This window comes from Anastrepha obliqua, chromosome 1 (assembly GCF_027943255.1).
Source record: "Anastrepha obliqua isolate idAnaObli1 chromosome 1, idAnaObli1_1.0, whole genome shotgun sequence".
Taxonomy (NCBI): Eukaryota; Metazoa; Arthropoda; class Insecta; order Diptera; family Tephritidae; genus Anastrepha; species Anastrepha obliqua.
The window spans coordinates 57,739,584-57,760,740 of NC_072892.1; the positions used below are offsets into that span (position 1 = coordinate 57,739,584).

The following is a 21,157-nucleotide window of genomic DNA, read 5'->3' on the forward strand; positions in this document are numbered from 1 at the left end:
TTATTCTCTCTCAGTTTGTTTTACGGAAGGTTTCACTTCTATCGCGTCTAACCGTTAGACTGGTGTTTTTTTATCTATTTATTGACACATGCACAGAGGTAAGTAATAGAGGGTCTAAAATTTATTAATGATAAAATATTGTTTTTCTAAATGCCCCACGTGTCTATGCTTAAGCAGTGTATAAGTGAGGCTATTTTCTAAGCAGTCAAAAACATCGCCCTCAACCGCGTAACATTGACTCAATTACGTTCTGGATATTGTAGCAGGTTAAACTCTTACTTATCCAGTAGCGACTCTGACATACTCTCCTAACACCTCTCTTCTTCTTGACCCAATGCGTCGGAACTGCATGTTTCCAGGGCGTACCGTGCGATGGGTTAGACGATGACGATCGGTGACTACACCGTATTGGCAGGGCTAATGAACTGTTACAACAACAAGTGCGATGACGCGTTATCATCATGCAAAGTCCAATCATTGTTTCCCACATTTTCGACCGTTTGCGACGTACAGCATCTCGCAAACGATCCGATGGCGCTAAAAAGTGACAGATGTGTCTTATAGTCCTACCAATATAAGAAAAAAGTATGGACCGACTGCCACATGCGCGGTTCGTTTAAATTAAACATTCCCGGTACTTTTTGATCATTCCCGGTACTTTTTGATCATAGGGTATACACACGATTTACTATTTATCAAACTTTGTTTGAAATTGAAATTTGAAAAAGGCGAGCCGAGAGATCAGGGTAGTTAGTCAAGGCGTAAAGAAGAGAGAAGGATATAGAATAGGATAAAAACAGAGATAGCTAGTCCTGCGAGGATTTTCCAGGTTCTTTGAAAAACCTGAAAATATCCTCCTGTTGGAAAGAACGAATATTACTCATTCTCATGACATCGGAACCCAAAATTCGCAGCCTTGCTCTTGCAAAGACAAGACACTCACAGATAAAATGCTCAGTGCTATCCGCTTTCTCTAAGCGAGACAGGTAAATCGGGTCCTCAATGATTCCAATGGTGGTCATATACTGATGAGCTAAGTGGTCCGTTAATCTTTGTTTACTTTTGTTGTTAAAAAGTTCGTAGGAAGTATTTTGTTGATTAGCTCTTTTATATTTTCTTTGGTAATTATGTTAAAGCAAAGTTTTACAATTCTTCTTCTCTTCATATTTAATATTTTACCACAATGTAAATGTCAACTTTGAAATTTGGATTTCTTCAACTTTTGCCGCCTGTGCAAATGAGCATTTGCTAGCAACTTATCAGCGAACTTTGCAAATGATATTGAATCGCTTAGAAAATTGCATACATCATGGATTTTTCGATTCATTTGGTGATAACACTTACCTGTAGCCATAACAAACGCTCTATCTCGAAAATTTTGCGCCGATTGTTATCATTCAATCATCATTGTTTCAGAGTTACTCAAAAAAATCTTAACACAAAAAATCGTTTTGAGTCATCTTGGCGGTCAACTGACTACAGAATATCATGAAATTATTCTTCGCAAAAATTTCATTTGCAGTAAACTGATTGCTTCCTTGGTTGTATGGCTTGTTGCACAGTCTCTCTACAACCACATATCAACAATATCCAAGGAAAATAACGTTCTTAGCGTATATCGCATCTAATGCTGATGAACACATTTCCAGCTGAATTTTCGAAAAAAAATTGTACAATGACACTTTCAGACATCAGTGCGCACCAATCAGTCTCAGGAGAGGAAGTTAAAAACCTGCACTGCTTTTTTTATGAATTGTACCGAGCGATTCAGTCGACCCAAATTTGTCGGTAATTCTTTTTTTGGGACTCTATCGTACGCTTATAACGATTGAATATATTCAAAATTTAGTGAAATATAAATAGTTTTTACAGATACACCACATTTCTGGTAGATTTTTATTATTACCAAATATAATTTCTCCCAATCCACTTAACGTTTGTGAAAAGAGCATTGACAATTATAAAAGAAGCATTGCCATAAAAAGACACTCGAACTTGAAATACCCTATCAACTTTCTGTACGTACGAGTACATATGTGGGTCCATAGATGCAGACACAATTAAGCGCTTTTTGAACTTTTTTTTTCAGAGTAAAAAAACTCGTACGTTATGACGAATAATTTGACAAGCTAATCAAGTCGCCTTTTTATTCAGTGCTGCTTGGTATTTCAGAGGTACAAACTTATACCCAGGCAAGGTTTACAAAGTGGGAATATTTATTTCTAAAATCTCTTTGCAAATTTTAATGCAATTCACAATTAGGTGTAAATTATCTGACATCATGGCATTTGCAAATTGTGATATATACAAGGTGGCGTAAAATTAATCATCAATTTTGTTTTTGAAAAACATTTTTCTAAATAAACAAAATCATTTGTGAGTGATTTTAATTTTTATTTGGACCTCCAGCGCTTTATTTCTTGTCTGTTCGTACACTGTATAGTTCATCATCATCATTATTGGCTGGACAACCCCGGTCGGGTCTTCGCGTGCTGTAGCATATGCCTCCAATTGTCTCGGTTTCGTGTTTGTGTCCTCCATGCCCGAAATCCCAATAAGCCTGCATCTTCTACGCCGTCTATCCATCTAAGCGGCGGGCGGCCCCTTCTTCTTTGTCTGTGGCACTTACCGAAGAGTATTTGTTGAGGTGGGTAACCCGTGTTAGCCCGCAATATGTGACCTGCCCATCTCAATTTGTTGATTATGATTGTGGTTATCACAGATGGGTGCGCATATAGTTTTGCGAGTTCATGATTGTAGCGTTTCCGTCACTCGCCTATATCGCATATCGCGCCAAAAATTTGTCGCAGAACTCTCCTCTCGAAAATCAGTAGCTTATGTTTATCTGCATTTTTGTTTGTCCATGTCTCACTTCCGCATAGCAAGATGGAAATTATAATATAATTCAGCGATACAGGGAAATCTTTGTTTTTCTGTCTAGGAGGCGACCCCTTAGGTGTTGACACAGCGAAAAATAGCAGCGGTTGGCCATAAGGATTCTGTGACCGATTTCTAAAGACATTTTGTTGTCATGATTAATGATTACCCCAAGGTATTTAAATTCCTTCACTACTTCGAAACCATAGTCACCGATTTTTAGTATTTGACCCACATTGTATCTGACAGAGTCCGATGTAGTTGAACAAAGCGCTTTAGTTTTAGCTTCGTTAATTTCTGAACCCATACATTTTGTTGCTCTCTCAATCTTACGAAGGCTTCTTTCAAACTCGGCAGCGAAGATGCGATTATGTCTATATAGTCCGCGTAAGCCAGCAATTGAAACGATTTAAACAAAATAGTTCCCTTTGTATTTATGACAGAGTCCCTGATGACCTTTTCAAGGGCAATATTAAAGAGGAGACATGAGAGTCCATCCCCTTGCCGAAGTCCGTTCAAGGTGGCGAACTCTTGCGATGGTCGAGCGTGTTAAACGTATTAACTTGTCGCTAATACCGAATTTTGCCATCGCTAAGAAGAGCTGTCTAGTTCACAAGTGTCAAATATGACTGATGATGATGAATTATAAATCTTAAAATAGGTTGATTAAATTTGTGCCACTTTTTAATAAAAAATAAATAAAAATTGCGAAAAGAGCAGGAATTTAACCTTTAAAAAATTGACAGTGAGTTCTTAATCCAAAGAAGGAGATATTTAGACACGAATTGTTGTTTAAAGCTATGTCAACCACAAAATAGTTCAATTTTTAAGGATTTTATTGATGATTATTTTGCAATATGAATCTCATGCAATATGAAATAGGTAAAATACATACAATTTTCGTATCATTTGTGGGTGATTTTGTCGGTTTTTTTGACTCTTTTTCTTTGCCTCCTATTCATACTGTTATTTTTATCGCATAAGAGTAAGTCTCAGGGCATAATCTACCATTCTATCATTCTTCGATACTCCGCTAGCTGTCATATGCAGAAAATCATATTCCATCATTCACGTCATGAATCTATGTGCAGCCTAAAAAAATCTAATTTCCCTAATGCTACTTTTGTCAAATTATAATTCTACGCCACTTAAAATCCAGCCTAATTATGTGCGCTAGCAGTGTACATAAATATTAATGTCTCTCCCACGTAATAAATGAATGGGGTTTTGCTTTATCATTTTATTAAATTTCCAGTAATCGTGTGACTTAATTGCTGCTAATATTCTTTCTATGGCATTATGATTTTGAAAATAACTTAGCTCTTTGATGTTAAAAGTTATTTTTTTTTAGTATTTGTTGAGTGTTTACTTTGATATCAACAGTGAAATGTTTGCTGTTATTGTTGCCATATTAACCATTATTGATTTTCAGATAATGACAACAATGCAAAAACTTAATTGCTATAAATGCAATTTATCAACAACAGAGCCGTATCTCCATCCAAACCCTTTAACTATTATTCTCTTTCTACTTTTCCACTTTATCAAATTCCACAATTAATAACGAAACTTGAAGTAATTATATTTTACGGGTATTTATAGGCGTGCAATCTATTCATTAAGAGAATGGGGGGCCGTACGTGCTAATGGGAGTACAGGCATATAATATTTTGATTTAGCTTGAACTGTGTGAAATAAAATAAAACCGCAAACCTAAGAAAGTAAAAACTCAAAGGGGATGAAGCAAGGCTCTTTCTGCACATAAAGAAAATAAAAATTTACAGAATGGGGCACATTATAAACATTTCTTTGGCCTTGGAATCTCTTGTATAACCGCCATTTATATGAGCGCTCTAGTATTTAGTAGATTAAATTACTTCTCTTCCTAAAATAGTTTAAACAAAAAAGCGCAACGCTATGTTGGGCGCTTCTCGGACTGCTTGGAGGTAAGAGAATACTTCATTCTGCCTGTTTTTGTCTTTATCAGGCAAAAGTGGTTGAGTCTGTTGTCACCTAGTAAATTACCACACCACGCAATTATTTTTTAGATGTTCGAGCACAATTTTTTCGCAAGATCCAGAAATCGAGACTGGTTAAACACTACAGAATTTTATTGGATACCGTCAGCAAGCAGGTTGGGGATAAGTTAGCCATGAAAAGTTAATATAAGTAGATATTGGCAAGCTAAAATTAGATTGTCCCTCCTCATATGTTTGAGCCAGAGCAATTAACTCCAGCAATTTAGCTTTAACAACTTATCTGCAGCAATCCGGCATAAATAGCGTGTGGCGCCAACCAGATAATATAATAGAATATAACTAAAGGGAGGATTGCATTTTTACCTAAAGGTATTTTGTACCCACTACTAATCACAGTACCTCATCCAAATCAAGTACCCTCAGTAAACCTAAGATAGATCTGGGTGAGGCTAAGCATATGTGCCTTTCTTCCGACCGTGCCAGGTCGAAATGGCTATATCTTCATGTAGCTATGGCTTCGCATTCTAGAAAAAATTGTAATGGTAAAAGAGCCAGGGATTCATCGCAAAAACGACAGAAGTCGATGGGCAATATTAATAACCAAATAGCTGCGCAATTTGCGTTGGCCGTAGTCATACCTTCTTCTTCTCTCGCCTTCTTCGCGTTCCTTTGCCTTTGCCGCTTCTTCTGCCTATTAGACAGATTTGCTCCTGAAGCTGGCATCTGTTCCGCGTCTATTGGTGCACTGATACTTTCTGAGCGTGAACTCGGATTAACCATAGTCCCAATAGTCGCCGAAGCTGGTGCCAGAACAGGCACCAATTTGGTTTTCTCGGTCGTTGTGGCATGACAGCTAGGGGTTACCTGCATCATAACCACGTATATGTCCCCCAAAATGCCTCCCGAATCAGCCATTAGTGCAATAGTCCTTTTGAACTTGCAATCAAATTAACCACATTACTTTCGTTCGTAGAAGAAAGGGTCAGAGCACTGAGACGTTGATGAGTTGGTAAGCTTCGCCAGGATCAGCTAAAGGATTTGCAGGGGCCACCTGCATCCCCATTGCTCTCACTGGTTCCACTGAACTAAGCTCATTTTCACCCAGCAACAGGCTCTCGATAGAGCTACGTATAGAACCCGACGAGGACGCACAGTCCAATAGGTGTCCATCCTCAACCAGTAGCTTGCTTCCTCCAGAGCCCTGATTTTCAACCCTACTCGTCTTGGTTGTGAATGAGTTTTGGGCCTGCATACCCGATACTCAAGCCGCTGAAGAACCAGCGGGAGGATTAACACAAGTGTGGGTACCCCGCGCAGGAAAATCCTGGTTTCTACTCATTTCATATACCGAAGTGGCCTTATTTATACTCTTCAAGGGAGCCACTGTAAGAACACGTTATCGACAGTTCATATCTAGATCCGTAGTGTTCTGTTTTAACTCAAAAATCACTCTATTTATCATCTGACAGCAAGTGATCTTACTGAGTTTAGTAGCACGCACTAACGGTATTGGCTTAGTAGAGGCTATGGAGTTGAAAAAATCCACTGCATTGCGTTTATCTAAGCCCTAAGTCTCCGTGTACATTGTTGGTCAAAGGTGTGTGAATTAATTGTTTATAATAGCTCCGCCTTTACTACCGGATAACGCTAAAACTAAAATAGAAAATCTTGCTTCGCTGACCTCGATCAAAACGTATTTAGTGATAAGAACACAATCACAAAACAACAAACATATAAAACCAGCTTATGTGAATTGAATCGCCAATAAACCTCGGAGCTCAGGCAGTTGACTTAGTTATTGTACTTGTATGGCATTACTTTATTAAAGAATATCATTTTGTTAGAAAATACCGGAGGTTAAGTCAGTTGCCTTAGTTATTAATTAATTTTATCACATACCACTGTAGAAATGTATGTATGTATGTCGTTGTGCTTTGATTCCATGAATTTTTCCGAACGCTCTTTAAGTGCACTTCAATCCATATTTAACAAATTAAATCCAATATTAACTCAAGCGGCCAAGAGATAGACAACTAAATCAATATTTTCTTGATAGTAAATCCTATCACAAATTTACATATACGAGTATTATAGGTATAAAAACCATATTTACTCGTGTTTTAACTTTTTTGCACACACTTTATCAAAGAACACATGACCCTATATGCGAATATGTACATACATATTGTATATGGTATACCATAAACCCAGCAGGAAAAAGCGCAACTAATGAATCATATTTCTAGATCAGAATTAGTGACATCTCAACTAATGAGTATCAAAACTCTGTTAGTGGAAACCTAAGTCTTGTAACTTAACTTAACTTAACTTAATATTTTGCTCTATTACTTACATAGAAAACTTTTTTAGCGATTAAAACATAACTTAACTTGAGGAACTGTAGATTTTAGATACTGAGTTGGTGCGTGACTACCATTAGGAAATTAAGAAGGAATTTAGGTTGGAATCTCGGTGAAAGATCAAAATGAAGAAAAAGTTTTTTCTAATAGCGGTCGCCCCTCGGCAGGCAATGGCAAACCTCCGATTGTATTTCTGCCATGAAAAAGCTGCCGAATATTCATGAATATCTGCCGTTCGGAGTCGGTTGAAACTGTAGATCCCTCCATTTGTGGAACAATTATATTCTTTTTTTTGTCCTTGTTCACTCCTCTCGGGAGCATAGGGCCTCGACAAGACTCTTCCATCATACACGGTTCGCGCAGCATCGACCTTTTTCAAGCGTTTATTATATCCGTGCCAATTATATATAGGTATATATTTTTTCAAAATAGTTTATTTGATATGGGATTTTAAGAGAGGAACTGTCAAACAGAAGTAACAAAGAAATAGAAGATACAAAAACAAAACATTCACGTGTTGAGTAATTGTAACATAATCATACGAGCACGGAGTATAATTATATTAAGAAGTGAAGGCAAAGGCAACGGTTTGGTTATATTGCTCTCCGAATGTCGATGGCGCGTAAAATCAGAAAATTTTGATAAAATCTATAGTCGTCGTTTCAAAAGACAAAAAATTAAAAAAATTTCATTAAATAAAAAAATTAGAAATTAAAAGAATGTTATTATAATTTAGAATTTTTAAAATAAAAAAAAAATAATAATTTCGCGCCAATATATATTTTTTAATTATTATTATTATTAACGATCCATAGACATTGTTTAGAAGGGTTGTACAATTGCACCTAGTACACTGTCGGTGTAAAAATATAGTGTGCACCACATATTGATAAGTTCCGATGTTTATATATTTAAGTTTATACATATATATATTTTGTAATTTCAACAATTTTGTTTTGAATATATTTCATAAAAAAGCATATAGAACATAGTTTCAAATTTATAAAAATTCGCCAAATTTTTATCAAACTTTCAAACTTATTACCCAGAAGTTTCAAAAATCAGAATAGAGAATGGAGAAGCAGAATAAATTGAGAAAATCCTTAAGACCGCATTAACTTTACTTTATATGGTTTTTGTTGTAGTATAAACTATATTTTTATAAAAAAAAAGTTGAAGTTACAGAATAAATGAACAGTCATAAAAGCATACTAACAAGCAGTTTTCATTGGATAATTTAGATCCATAAAGTCTGTCTATAAATTTATACTGAAAAGAATTAGTTTTTTTAAATGAATATAGTAGCAAATGTACTAAAGAAAAAAATGTTGGAATAAACCGCAAAGTCCATGAGGTCAGATCTGAAAATAAGTAGAAGACTGTGATTCTAAGCCCACAAAGGCCTTTAGATACACCATTTCTGAAATTTTAAAATTATTAGAAATCATTTTTATAGCTACAAATGTTTATCGGTGAGCAAAACACATACTGCAGGGAAAACCTAGGCTGACCTGAAAATTCTAGCCTCAGGCTCGAATTGTCGAACAAATGCTTATATAGCAAAAAGAGGGAACGGGAGCTAGTCATGGTCCTAATTTCACTAGCAGCGCACCAGTTGGGCATTAGTGAGTTTCTCTACATGGCATATTTGCCAATGTGTAATCCCTCAATGAAATCGCTTATCGGCAGATAAAGTGCAACATTGCGTTATTCCAGGAACTTTGAACGTAGTGGCCTACGCGATTTCGCAACATATGCACAAGAAATATGCCAAAGAATAATAAACAGTGAATATAATTTTATAAGCGATATTGAAATACACATACGCGAGTACACAATCCCACCACATACATATGTACATATCTGTGTACTTTGGATAGAAGAACTTAAAGATTTAGCACTGTATAACTGTTAGGTACATTTTAGTGGTTTTTCTGAATTTACTTCACTTAGGTTAGGTTGGGTTGTAGCGGCTGACCACTATGAGACACACGCAGGCTCATAAAAAACTGTGATATCGCATAGAAAGCTTGTCCTGATCTTCCTAAAACTAGTGTGCACTTTCAGAAATTTTAGAAGATTCCTTAATTCCACAGTACTGAGAACGATGGTTTGCTGTCCTTAAACGTGGTCATAAAGACATCGCTGATGTACAACGCAGTAGACGTCCAAATGAGGCGGTAACACCAGAAAACATCCAAACACCAAAAAAAATCCACAAAATCGTTTTCAATGATCGAAAAGTGAAGTTGCATGAGTTAGCTGACATTGTAAAGATATCACAAGAGCGTTGGCTTTATATTGCATGAGTATTTGACTATGAGAGAGCTCTTTCAAAGTGGGTGCCGCGTTCGCTCACTGTTGGCCAAAAACAAGAACCATGCACCATGCAATAAAAACAATGGCACACCGACATGAATTGAACTTCGAATTACTCCCACATCCACTGTATTCGCCATATTTGGCTCCCAGCGACTACTGGCTGTTCGTAGACCTAAAAAAATGCTCGCCGGTAGGAAATTTCGCTCGAATAAAGAGGTTATCGCTGAAACGGGTACCTATTTTGAGGCAAAAGATAAATCGTTTTACAAAAGTGGTATTGAAATGTGAGAGCGGCGCTGGAATGATTGCGTTGTTCTTAATGGAAATTACGTTGATGATTGAAGCTAATTTTGAACAAAAGAAACATTTCTTCCATGTGTCATATATGAATTGGTTTGGTATGCAAAAGATAAACGATTTATTTGTTTTAAAACATCTGCCGAGTATGTTTGTTTTGGTTTCATCCGAACTTGAATTTGTCTATGCCTGTTATGCCGTTGAATTTGAACAATGAAACAAGAAACATAAACAAAATTAATTTAATTGAAATAAAACAGCTAGTAGCAGTGTTTAAAAATATTTAATTGCTTATCCAAAACCAATTTGAACAGTCGACATGAATGTATGTATGTATACATATGAATATATGAGTGCATATGGAAAGAAAATAAACACTCTTCATACATATTTCAAGCACCAACCAATAAATTCCGTCAATGAATATGAAACACAAACAAAAATGCATACATACATAAGCTCATATGTATGTATGTATATGCGCTGATTTATTTATCTATTTTTTGGGCAGCAACCAACGCAAAAGTTATCATCTGAATGTCTAAAATTAAATTTGCATTACATTTGTGATATCGGCTATTATCGTTATGCCGTTCAGCAGATGAAATTTTTTGGCAAATGACATCCAATACAAATAAGCGGAAGTAAATTTTGTGGTGACACTCATTTGACAGCAAATAAATAATGTATAAGAAGTGTGTCTACATGGATGGCTGTGCATATGCATGTATTAAGCGGAAAAAAGGAATTTCTAAGAAGAGTTGTAAGAAATTCTTATATGTAATTCGTACGATGACAGATTGAATTATTGCCCTAAACAAAAAGTTTCACTGACTGTAGTACCTCGTATTCAGCTAGCAAAATTGCCAACATTTTCTGTGTCTTATCTTACGAAAGCTTAAGGATTCGGGCTGTTTTGTCCACAAGCGTGACGAATATCTGGCAGATATGTATATGTATGACAGATGTATGTACATATTTTTTTTCTTTCACAGCATTACAACGCGTGGCGCGTCAAAGCTTACTTTATGATACTCCTACAAAGCGGTCGATCTTGGGCTTTTGCTTCGTAGTTACGTATTACCAAATCCTTGAGATCATTTTCCGCTGCGTCTATCCATCGATTCCTCGGTTTGCCTTTGACCTTTACGCCCATTAGCTTTCCGGTCATGGCTTTTCTCACGGCACAGTTAGCAAGCATACGGGTAACATGGCCTAGCCATCTTATGGGTTGCGCTTTAGCAAAACGCACAGCCGCCGCGTTCTGAGTGAGATCATTTAGTTCGGAGTTGTACCGGATTCTGTAACTAAGTAAACTACATATGTTTTTTCAACTGGTGATCACTGTAACTTAAAAACTGCTTGATAGATTTCAATAAAATGTATACTGCTGTTGAAAAACATAAAAAACTCCTGCCTGATCGAAGGCTTTTTCGGTTTTTTCTCGAAAATCTGAAAAATTTTTCCTGAGGCCGCCATATTGTTAATTCTTAAAAAAAAAATTCTTTGCTCAGGCACAACTATTAATAAAACTAATTTCTCTTGTCCGATTGATTTTAGATGAATCACCAAGGACTTGTGATGATCACCGCATGGGACTTCTGGAGAAACGAGCTCCACACAAACAGCGATAACTTTTACAATTATTAATGTTTCTTTTTATTTCAAATTTTGCTAAAGTCAAGTCGAAACAAGATGTATTAATGCTATGTTTTTATTTTTATAAAATGAAGCAATTGACTAAAAAAAAAATTATTTAAAATCGTCATTTTTTCGAGCCTCTGTCTACCCCTAACCCCATAAGGGTCTTCTACATAGTTAGCTTTGAGTTTTAGACAAGAGCTGGGACTTGAACAAGTTAAGGTGGGTATAATGCGTTTGACATACTACTATGGGCAAAAAGTAAGGTGAATTTATTTGTCAAACTTCGCGGGATTAAAATTTCGCTCTAGTTATTTTTTTCATGAGTTGGCAGCACTGTTAATATCATCTGGACCAATATATTTACGCTTGTGTTTACGAAACGACCAAGAGTGCATTTTTCGATTTTTACAATGTCTGATTTGATTGAGCAGAGAAGTGCCTTCAAATTTTGTTTGCGGAATGAAATTTCGGCTGCGGAAACGTTTAGCATGTTGCAGAAGGCATTTGGTGATTCGACCATGTAGCAGAAAAATGTTTATGAGTGGTACAAAGACTTCAAAGAGGGTCGAGAATGTGTTGATGACTTGGAGCGCTCCGGACGACCATCGACGTCCACAGATGACCAACACGTCAATAAAGTAAAGGAGTTAGTGCTCAAAAATCGTCGGTTAACTGTTAAAGACCTTACTGATGTAATCGGAATATCAGAAGGATCTGTGAAAACCATTTTAAAAGACCATTTGGGCCTACGAAAAGTCAAATCTCGTTTGGTACCGAAAACTCTCAATTTCTTGGAAAAAAGTCGTCTCTTTGATGTGTGTGAAACAATGCTTTCAGACTATCTGGACAAGCTCAAATGCATCACTACGGGAGATGAGACTTGGATTTATGCTTACGACCCTGAAACAACCGACCAATCAAGCGAATATCGTGCTAAAGGCGAGACCAGACCGAAAAGAGCACGTCAAAGTCGTTGAAAAATAAAAGCCATGATGACAGTTTTTTTCGATTTTCGTGGTGTGGTGCACTATGAATTCCTTCCACCTGGCCAAACTGTTAATAAGGAATATTATTTGAGCGTTATGCGTCGTTTACGTGAAGCAATTCGTCTAAAAAGACCAGAATTATGGGGCAACAACTCTTGGTTTTTACATCACGATAATGCACCGTCTCACACTGCACTCGTTCGTCGTGATCATTTCACCAAAAGTTCCACGCATATCGTTCCGCAACCACCGTATTCGCCTGATTTGGCTCCGTGTGACTTCTGGCTATTCCCAAATCTCAAGAGACCACTCCGAGGAACGCGTTTCGAGTCGATTGAGGAGATAAAAGCTGAATCGAATAAGGTGCTGATGGCTATACCGGAAATGGATTATTTGGCATGTTTCGGGGATTAGAAAAATCGTTGGCATAAGTGTATTTCATCGAGAGGGGATTATTTTGAAGGGGATGAAATTGATTAACAAGAATAAATAAAGATTTTTCATTTTACAACCAAATTCACCTTACTTTTTGCCCACAGTAGTATATATGTATATGCATGTAAAAAAGTGCGCAAAATTAATCACCCTATCGGAAGATGTATACTTTTTGTACGGCAATCATATTTGACACTTGTAAACTAGACAGCTGCATTGCACAAAATAAACATTTTCATCATTTAAAATCACTTTTGTTTATTTAGTACAAAACTTATTCAAAGACATTCATAAATAATTCGCGTCACCTTGTAGGTATGTATGTTGAATGTCATGCCCTTCATTTCACACCATTTATTTATAACTTTCTCTAGGCTTTTGACAGCTGTTTACTTGGGGTTGTTTGGTGTTTTTTCCTGTATGTACTTCGCATTCTCATACACATTACAAAAGCACATGTAATCTACATACATACATACAGTGCGTTAATATTACGGTATTGTAGTGCTTGTACTTTTGGGCTTTTCCAATTTACTGAGGAAATTTCGAGAAAGTACATATCTTATGTATAAGAAAGACTATAATTATATTATATTTCCCTCAAAATCGATTTCGTTGAGATAATAAATCATAAAAATGTCAAAAAAAAGTCAGCAGTTAGTTATAATTAGTTAGTGTATACATTTATACTATACTTAAATAGTACTCACAAATCGGTACCCGGAAGAAAGTCGAGTTAGTACAAAGTTGATTTATTGCTACCACTGCATTCCTTGCATTAAAATAAACCACCACTAAAAATTTAATCATTAAGAGCTCAAAAGAACGAATATTTTATACCTTTAAAAGTAAACAGCTAAAATCGATATTCTATATTCATGATTTTGGAATAGAGCAGTTAGTCTCAATTTGCTTCAACATTTGTTCAAAATTTTCTTAAATAGAATTAGGGTTTCATTCCAAACCGTGCCGTGGTTCTACTCAAATGTGAAATTTCTGTCTAATTAATAACTAAATTTCTAATTTGATTAATTTAGCATTTTAAATTTTAAATAACAACAAAATAAGCTCGAGTTTCATGTTTTGAATAGTCAAAGTCAAATTGTGTGCTCATTTCAAAGGTATAGAGTAAAATTTTCAAATCCTAAACCCACTGAAGCAGTCTAATACATTTTCACCATAAAATATTTTCCCTTGGAATAATAAATAAAATCGAAATACGATTTAGAAATTAAAAAAAAAAAATAAAAAAAAAAACAAACAACTCCACATGAAACAGATAGAGTTGAGGTAGGATTAAGAACTAAAATAAAACGAAAAATAGAAAGAATTTAACTGTTTGTTTACTTGGCTTCTCTTAAGTTAACTTAAGTTAACTTTTGTCTCGTTATGAATTGAATTGCGTTCTAAAATATTACAAAATTGCTATCATTGAGCTCAAATAATTTTGCTTAATAAAAAATCCCAACTTTCCTGAGTTTAGTTGTTATTCCTTGTGGGCACTGAAACGTGAAAGTATTTTTATTTTTTTTAATTTATAGGCTCCTAACCCTTAATACGAAGAGTCGATTTCGCACTACAATATTTCGGCCATCAGAAGAACTCTGTTTGTAGGCAAAAGGGGGTATGAAATGAAGTAGTTTTTCTCAAAAAATGTTTCCAGTTTCTATCCCGCGTTCAAGTGGCAGTACTACCTATACAAATTTTGTGTTGCTGGTTTTCATCTACCGTGAAACAGTGAGAATAATTCTTCTGTGATTCTAATGCGAAAAGTCCCATTGAAATGAAATTTTATTCAGTTATTTTAGTTTATTTGAACCAGCGAGGCAGCTTCGGGTTGATAGTTTCCGGAAAATCGTATGTATGGGCCGATTTAGTTTATATACGGAATATGTCTTATCTGCATACAAATAAATGTTTTAGCAAGAAATATTTAGAACGATAAGTAGCACTGAGGTCGATATTATAAAAAATAGTATTTATAGTCCGGCTTGGGTCAACCTCGAGATATGTCTAAGCGTCTTAAAATATATATTTTTTTTTTGAAAAACTAGACCCGCTAAAAAAAATTAATGGAAATACATATAGGTATAGTTATCGAATTAATAGCACAATTAGTCGAAGCTCAAGCATTTTATTTTTATGCTACCAATAGACTTTCAAAAAACACAAAATTTGGGTGGCTACTCAGAGGAAAAAAGAAAGCGTTTTTCATCACGATGTGATGAACTTTGAACGCGGCTCTGGTGATACAATCACCCTCCCCTTGAGGTGATTTTTATTTCTTTTACGTATAGGCGTTATACTTACATTTATTTTTTACTGGAAAAATATGGTTGAAACTTTGCTCCTATTTCCGACCGAAAAAATAAAATTAAAATATTTAAATCTGGCATAGTTACACCAGATTTTAAGTTTTCTTTTGACACAAAAAGTAATTATTGGATTTGTATTTTTTTTTACCGAAAACTTAAAAGTCAGATTTAAATATTTGCATTTAACGGCTTTTAATCTTTATTTTTGACCGAAAAATTGAAAGTCAGATTTTTTTACCGAAAAATAAAAGTCACATTTGCATATTTACATTTGACTGAAAAATTAAAGGGCAAAGTTGACTTAAACTTTTAATTTTTATTTTTGGCCAAAAAAATAAAAGTCATATTATAAGTTATGTTTTTGATAGATCGAAAAAATCGAGTTTTAACTTTTTTCTATCAAAAAATTATCAGTCACAAATGAATCTTTATATTTGACTGAAAAATTAAAAGTCAGATTTAACTATTTACATATGTCTGAAAAACTAAGAGTGAATTTTTAATTCTTCTTTTTGGCCAAAAAACTAAAAGCCAGATTTTAAGTTTCGTTTTCACAGAAAAAATTAAAATCGAATTTTAATTTTTTTAACGAAAGTTATCTTTTTAACTGAAAATATTTTATTTCCATGTTATTTATATTATTTATTGACTCTTTATAGATACGGTACCTGTTCAATTTTTGCAAAAATTCCTCTGGTTTCTATAAAAGCAAACTTTTACAAAAAGTTACTTCTCCCTCCATTAGTTACGCAATAAAAAGAAAAAAATTGGCATTCCGAAGACAAACCCCAAAACTCGTAAGACCGGTGTTATTTATGCACTCACAATAAGACAAAATTTTAATTTTTTTACTTCAGAGTTTTAACAAGAAAACAAACTTAGAGAAGATTTTAGCAAGACACCTTTTTTTGCTCCTTTTGTGTTACGAGGGGAAAAAACTCGGGTATCATCTATTTTAATATGAAACTGAAATAAAAAATATTCGCCTGCAGATGTTAAAGTTTTGCAAACTTTTATCTTCTACTTTAAGTACAAATATGATAGACAGAGCCTTTCTGTATTGAAGTAACGATATGTGTATGTACATCTGTATGCCTCCAAAGTAGAAAATCCTATAAATAGCATCAGTAGCCAGTATATTAAACAAAAGCAGGAAAATACAAGAAAAGTTTGATCTTATTAGGCAACTTTGTTCGTTTCAAATAGGCAAATGCGTATATGGAATAGGCACAGCAACCTATCACTGCTTTGGCGGGAGCCTTTTCATGTCAAAAATTGTAACATTCAGCGAAAACGCTCGTCACTTCCAGGGCATAATATAAATAAACGAATTTAGGTAGGTATGTATATCGCTTAAATTGCTTCGCCGGAGAAAAAGTGTAAACGGAAAAAACAATTTTCAGCTTATCATACCCTTCAATCTATTTGCTGCAAATCTTACAAATATTTTGTGGATTTTTTTACATCTATACGCATATGACTTTTAGGCATTTGTTTATTTAACTGGCAGTTCGTTTCAAGGCAGGTGCTCATTTATGTTGCAGAATGGCTGCTTACATATTTTGGGGAGGACCATATTCGCAATTATCTCGCCTTCATATAGAGGTTTGAAAATAACTCAGGAAATGTTTTACCGAAACTAAAAGTTTTTGAGCTACTCAAAGGATTGACTATCACAACTTTGCCTGCGAGCGAGACTTTACATAACCACATTATGCTGCTTTTTAATATAAATGAAGCACGCAGATAAAATAAGTTTCTCATAATATATTCTATGATGGCAACGAATAAATTTTTATAACTTTTCCGGCACATAAACTGTGCAACTTTGCTATTCCCTTGCGGGAAATTGAACAGATGACGTGATAATCACTATAGAAAAGTGAAGGTTAGTAATAAATTTACTAGATCGTTTGCTGAAAGGGCACGACAAATAAAAAGAAATCATCGCAATATCTTCGATATCAACATCAACTTATGTCATTATGATAAAATATTTCCTTATTTGCACTAGGGACCATAATTATTCAGCCATTCCATATTAAATGCAACAAAATCTGATGTTTTGCTGTAATATGGCCTTTGACTTCGACCAAATTTTAGACATGAACTAAATTTATGATTAAGAAGCTGTGGCGTAGCAAAAAACAAAACAGTCATTAAGATGAGCTACTAAAAGCTTATATACGTCAACATTTTATGACTCGATATTTATAAATGGAGTATTATAAGTCAGATAGTATTGACTACAGTGTACTCTCTCCTAATGGACACCTCTCTTAAGCGGACACCTCCCATAAGCGAACACTTTTTTCAGTATATACAACATACGCTTAAATTTAAAAAAGAAATTTTCTCTTGAGCGAGCAACCCCCTCCCATAATACGTTAACCCTCCCACAACATTTTATTCACTTCTGTTTACATTTTTCTCATAAGTGGAAAAATGTTCCAGTAACTTAGATGCCCGCTTAAGAAAGAGTACACTGTACTTCAATAATTCGTCCCACAAAATCGTTTTTTTAAGGGCTCTAATTCTCCACTCTCAAAATTTCTTTGCAAATTACTAAACTATAATCATTAAAAATGTTGAAACATTATATTCTAAATCTTCCAATATGGAGTATCAAAAACTTCAGAAGTTACGTCTGGTTGAAGATATACTTAAAAGCGAAAAAAATAATTATAATTATATATTGTAATATAAATAGAAATATAGATAAATAATAAATAATAATATATAAAAATATAAACCAAAAGAAAATAATTTTCCAAGAAATTTAAGTTCTTTCTAAATTCGATGAGAGGGTTTAAAAAGGATGTGTTTGAATATTTTAATCTGTTTGAGCATGTGAAAAAATTTTAACGAAATTATAATTAATTTTTTCCAAAATAAACCATTTAATATTGGTTTGCATTTTTATCCACCAAGGCACTTCTTTTCAGCTTCATTGCTAAAAATTTCGAAGTAAAATAAAAACAAATGGCATTTGCATACATTTTTTTATTCAAAATGTTTGTTCACTCTACTTGGTACAAAATAATTATGTGCTCACATTACATATAAACCGAAGTTCACTGAATTTTAATTGTACTTCAGTATTATTACACCGCGAAAGATTGTGGGTCTCAAATCTCATACTCCTTTATTTAAGCGCTTCGATAGCCTCGGAAGATTTTCTTGGAATTTACTCAAAAAAAAAAGAAAAACAAATTGGTAAAGATCAACCTTTCCTTTCCTTTCCTTCCTGACCTTTTTCACGGTCTAACTTAAGAATTTAATATTCCTAATAATAATCTTCGTCAGTATGAAACCTTAAAAAATGACTTCTCAAAAAACAAATATGGGGTGAATGCTCCGATTCTAGGGCAATTGCGGTTTTAAATTTGTTTTTAAATTCTTCTGGTGATGATTCAACATGGCCGTACATGAAATCTTAGTCAATCAGCTCCAGTCATTAATCTCTTAGTACTATTTAATTTTTCTTAGTACTATTGTACATTAACTTAATATAATCCGTAAGAATCTAAGCATTCAAGGACTTTATACACCAATAAACTACTAAACAATTTAAGCAATATATTCATGTTACCCAACCACCTTTCATTTTACGGTATCAGTGCTAAAAACAGCTAAATATTAAAGAACGAAATGTTTTTTTTAAATCTCTTGAAATTTATTTTTTTGTTGGGCTACCATGTTATACAATTTTTTAAAATTACGACATTTTTTTTAAAGTTGATTTGCAAATAAAATTTTACTTAAAAAAAATTCTATAGAGATTGTGAAAAACGATTTACTACAATTAAGTTAGAATATCGCGGTCATATCGATTTTCTCATGTGTGAAAACATGAACAAAATAAAACACTAGCCAGTACGAAATATATAAAAATTACTCCGATAATATTTAAATATCAAAAAACGTTAAAAGCCTAACGGCATGTGTATACAAATTAACACACAAACTCAATCCCTCTCACCACTACATTACAACACTGCACTACTTGTATACAAATTGGGTTGCCTCTGACCCACTTTGACCTTACGCAAGGTTAAGGGCAAAAAGAAGAAAGTAATGCAACTGTTATTGGCAAATAAACTGGCAGAATTTTAATTTTTTCACTTCACATCACGCTTGCAACAGGTTGCATTGAACAGCCTTCCAAAGCAGAGTTTCAAAATAAACAGCAAATGCACTGCTTGGATTTCTTTTACCGCGTAAAGTATTTCACACACACAGAAAAAACAAAGTTTCCCGCTTACAGGAATGACCGGCACAGCTCGTAGCAAATTAAATAAAAATACACCGAATATTTTTGTATATTAAATGTATATAAGCACCTTTTTAAGAACTTTAGACTTTTAGTAAAAATACAATTATTTTTATTATTTCTTAAATGTTGCTGCTGCTGCAGTACAAACAACTTTTTTCAATTACTCTAGTGGGCTGCCTTCAAAAGACTAAACGCAGCAATGACATCAACCAAAAAGGAAAACTCACTTTCAGTAGCACCGGCGTCACGGCGTATGCCTAACTGCCGTACACACACACACACCCACTTTCCCACACTCACCCACTTACCTCCTCACCAGCAGACGCACATGAGAGAGGAGTGTGTCGTTGCTGGGTTTTGCTTCAAGTGAAAACACTACCCTAACTGCGATTTTATTGCTGCTGTTGCTGACGACACTTCCCCCATACAGAATGTAGATAGTCTTGCTGTTGTTGGAATAATCCGTTGATTATCGGCAGCTGATTTTTCATATGTACTTGTATGTGTATGTAAGGAAGGAGGACGTTGGGTTCATCACGTTGAAGCGGGCAACAGCTGTTTAGGGCGACTGGAGATTTTAGCGGTACTTCTTCATTAGATTTTAAGAACTTATGAACAAAATAAAGTTTTCGTTATATCTTCCGCATAAACAAAACTTAAAAAAGGTTGAGCAATAAAATATTTAAATTTTATTTGTTTGTTTTGTACTCTGAACAGCAACCCAATGGATGTTTGGTATATACAAAAATATGCTTATGTACTACATATACACACGTTTGCCGCAAGAAAATCATAATTTCAAATTGTTTTTGTTTTTTAGATAAGTATGCAGAAATGGCCAGTAGTTCTTCCTTTATGCTGTGTAGAGCAAAGGAAACAAATACTTTAAATCCGGTTTTGCTTTTTTTTTTGCTTTTAATTTTAGATTTTTTGTGTTATGACATTCTTCAAGTAGGCGATCCATATATGTACGCATACATAAGTACTCGTATGCTGCTTTGTTAAATATACCAATCAATTTCGTTTCATTCATTCTCATCAAAGCTCTAAAAAAATCGATTTTTTAAGGGCTCCCGCCGTAGACGAATGAGTTGGTGCATGACTACTATTCGGAAGGGCACAAAGTATAGAAGAAGTTTTTTCTAATAATTTTTTCTAATTTCTCTCAGCATAACAAAATAACAAACCTCCGAGTGTATGTCTGCCATAAAAACGATTCTAGTGAAAAAACCATATGCCGTTCGGAGGTGGAATAAAATTGCAGATCCCTCCATTTGTGGAAAGAGATCAAGACGGGTGCCACAAATAGTAGGAAGAGCTCGGCCAAATAAAGAGTGTAAGCGCCTATTATATACATACATACTCGTATATAATTAATATCTGAAGAATATTTTGCGTCCGTTTCTCCACGACCAGGCTCGATTTTTTGAAACTTATTTTTTAAGTGAATGTACGCCATAATTCTGCAGTAGATTTTTATGAAATTATGTAGGTACTCTGGATTTTTTTTTGGTTTTTTAATTAATTTTACAATAAAATATTTGCCTTTTTTTTACAAAATTGCTTTCCTGGCTTTCAAGTGCTACAGAAACAGTGCCTTCAGCAAAGGCATTTTAATTTTTTCATTTTAAATTATTATCTTGGGAGTGACGATATACTCCACGAA

At 34.6% G+C, this 21,157-nt stretch overlaps 1 protein-coding gene across 3 annotated transcripts in view; it reads right to left on the reverse strand.

The window, feature by feature from the left end:
• Positions 1 to 21,157, reverse strand: part of LOC129239500 (uncharacterized) — a 108,340-nt gene that overhangs the window by 76,509 nt on the left and 10,674 nt on the right. The window contains exon 1 of one of the 3 annotated variants that reach the window (XM_054875027.1): positions 19,559 to 19,664. The exons of the other annotated variants lie outside the window; for them this stretch is intronic. The gene's annotated coding sequence lies outside the window, so the exon portion shown is untranslated. Of the gene's footprint in view, positions 1 to 19,558; positions 19,665 to 21,157 lie in introns of those variants that run through there. 3 annotated transcript variants of the gene reach the window in all.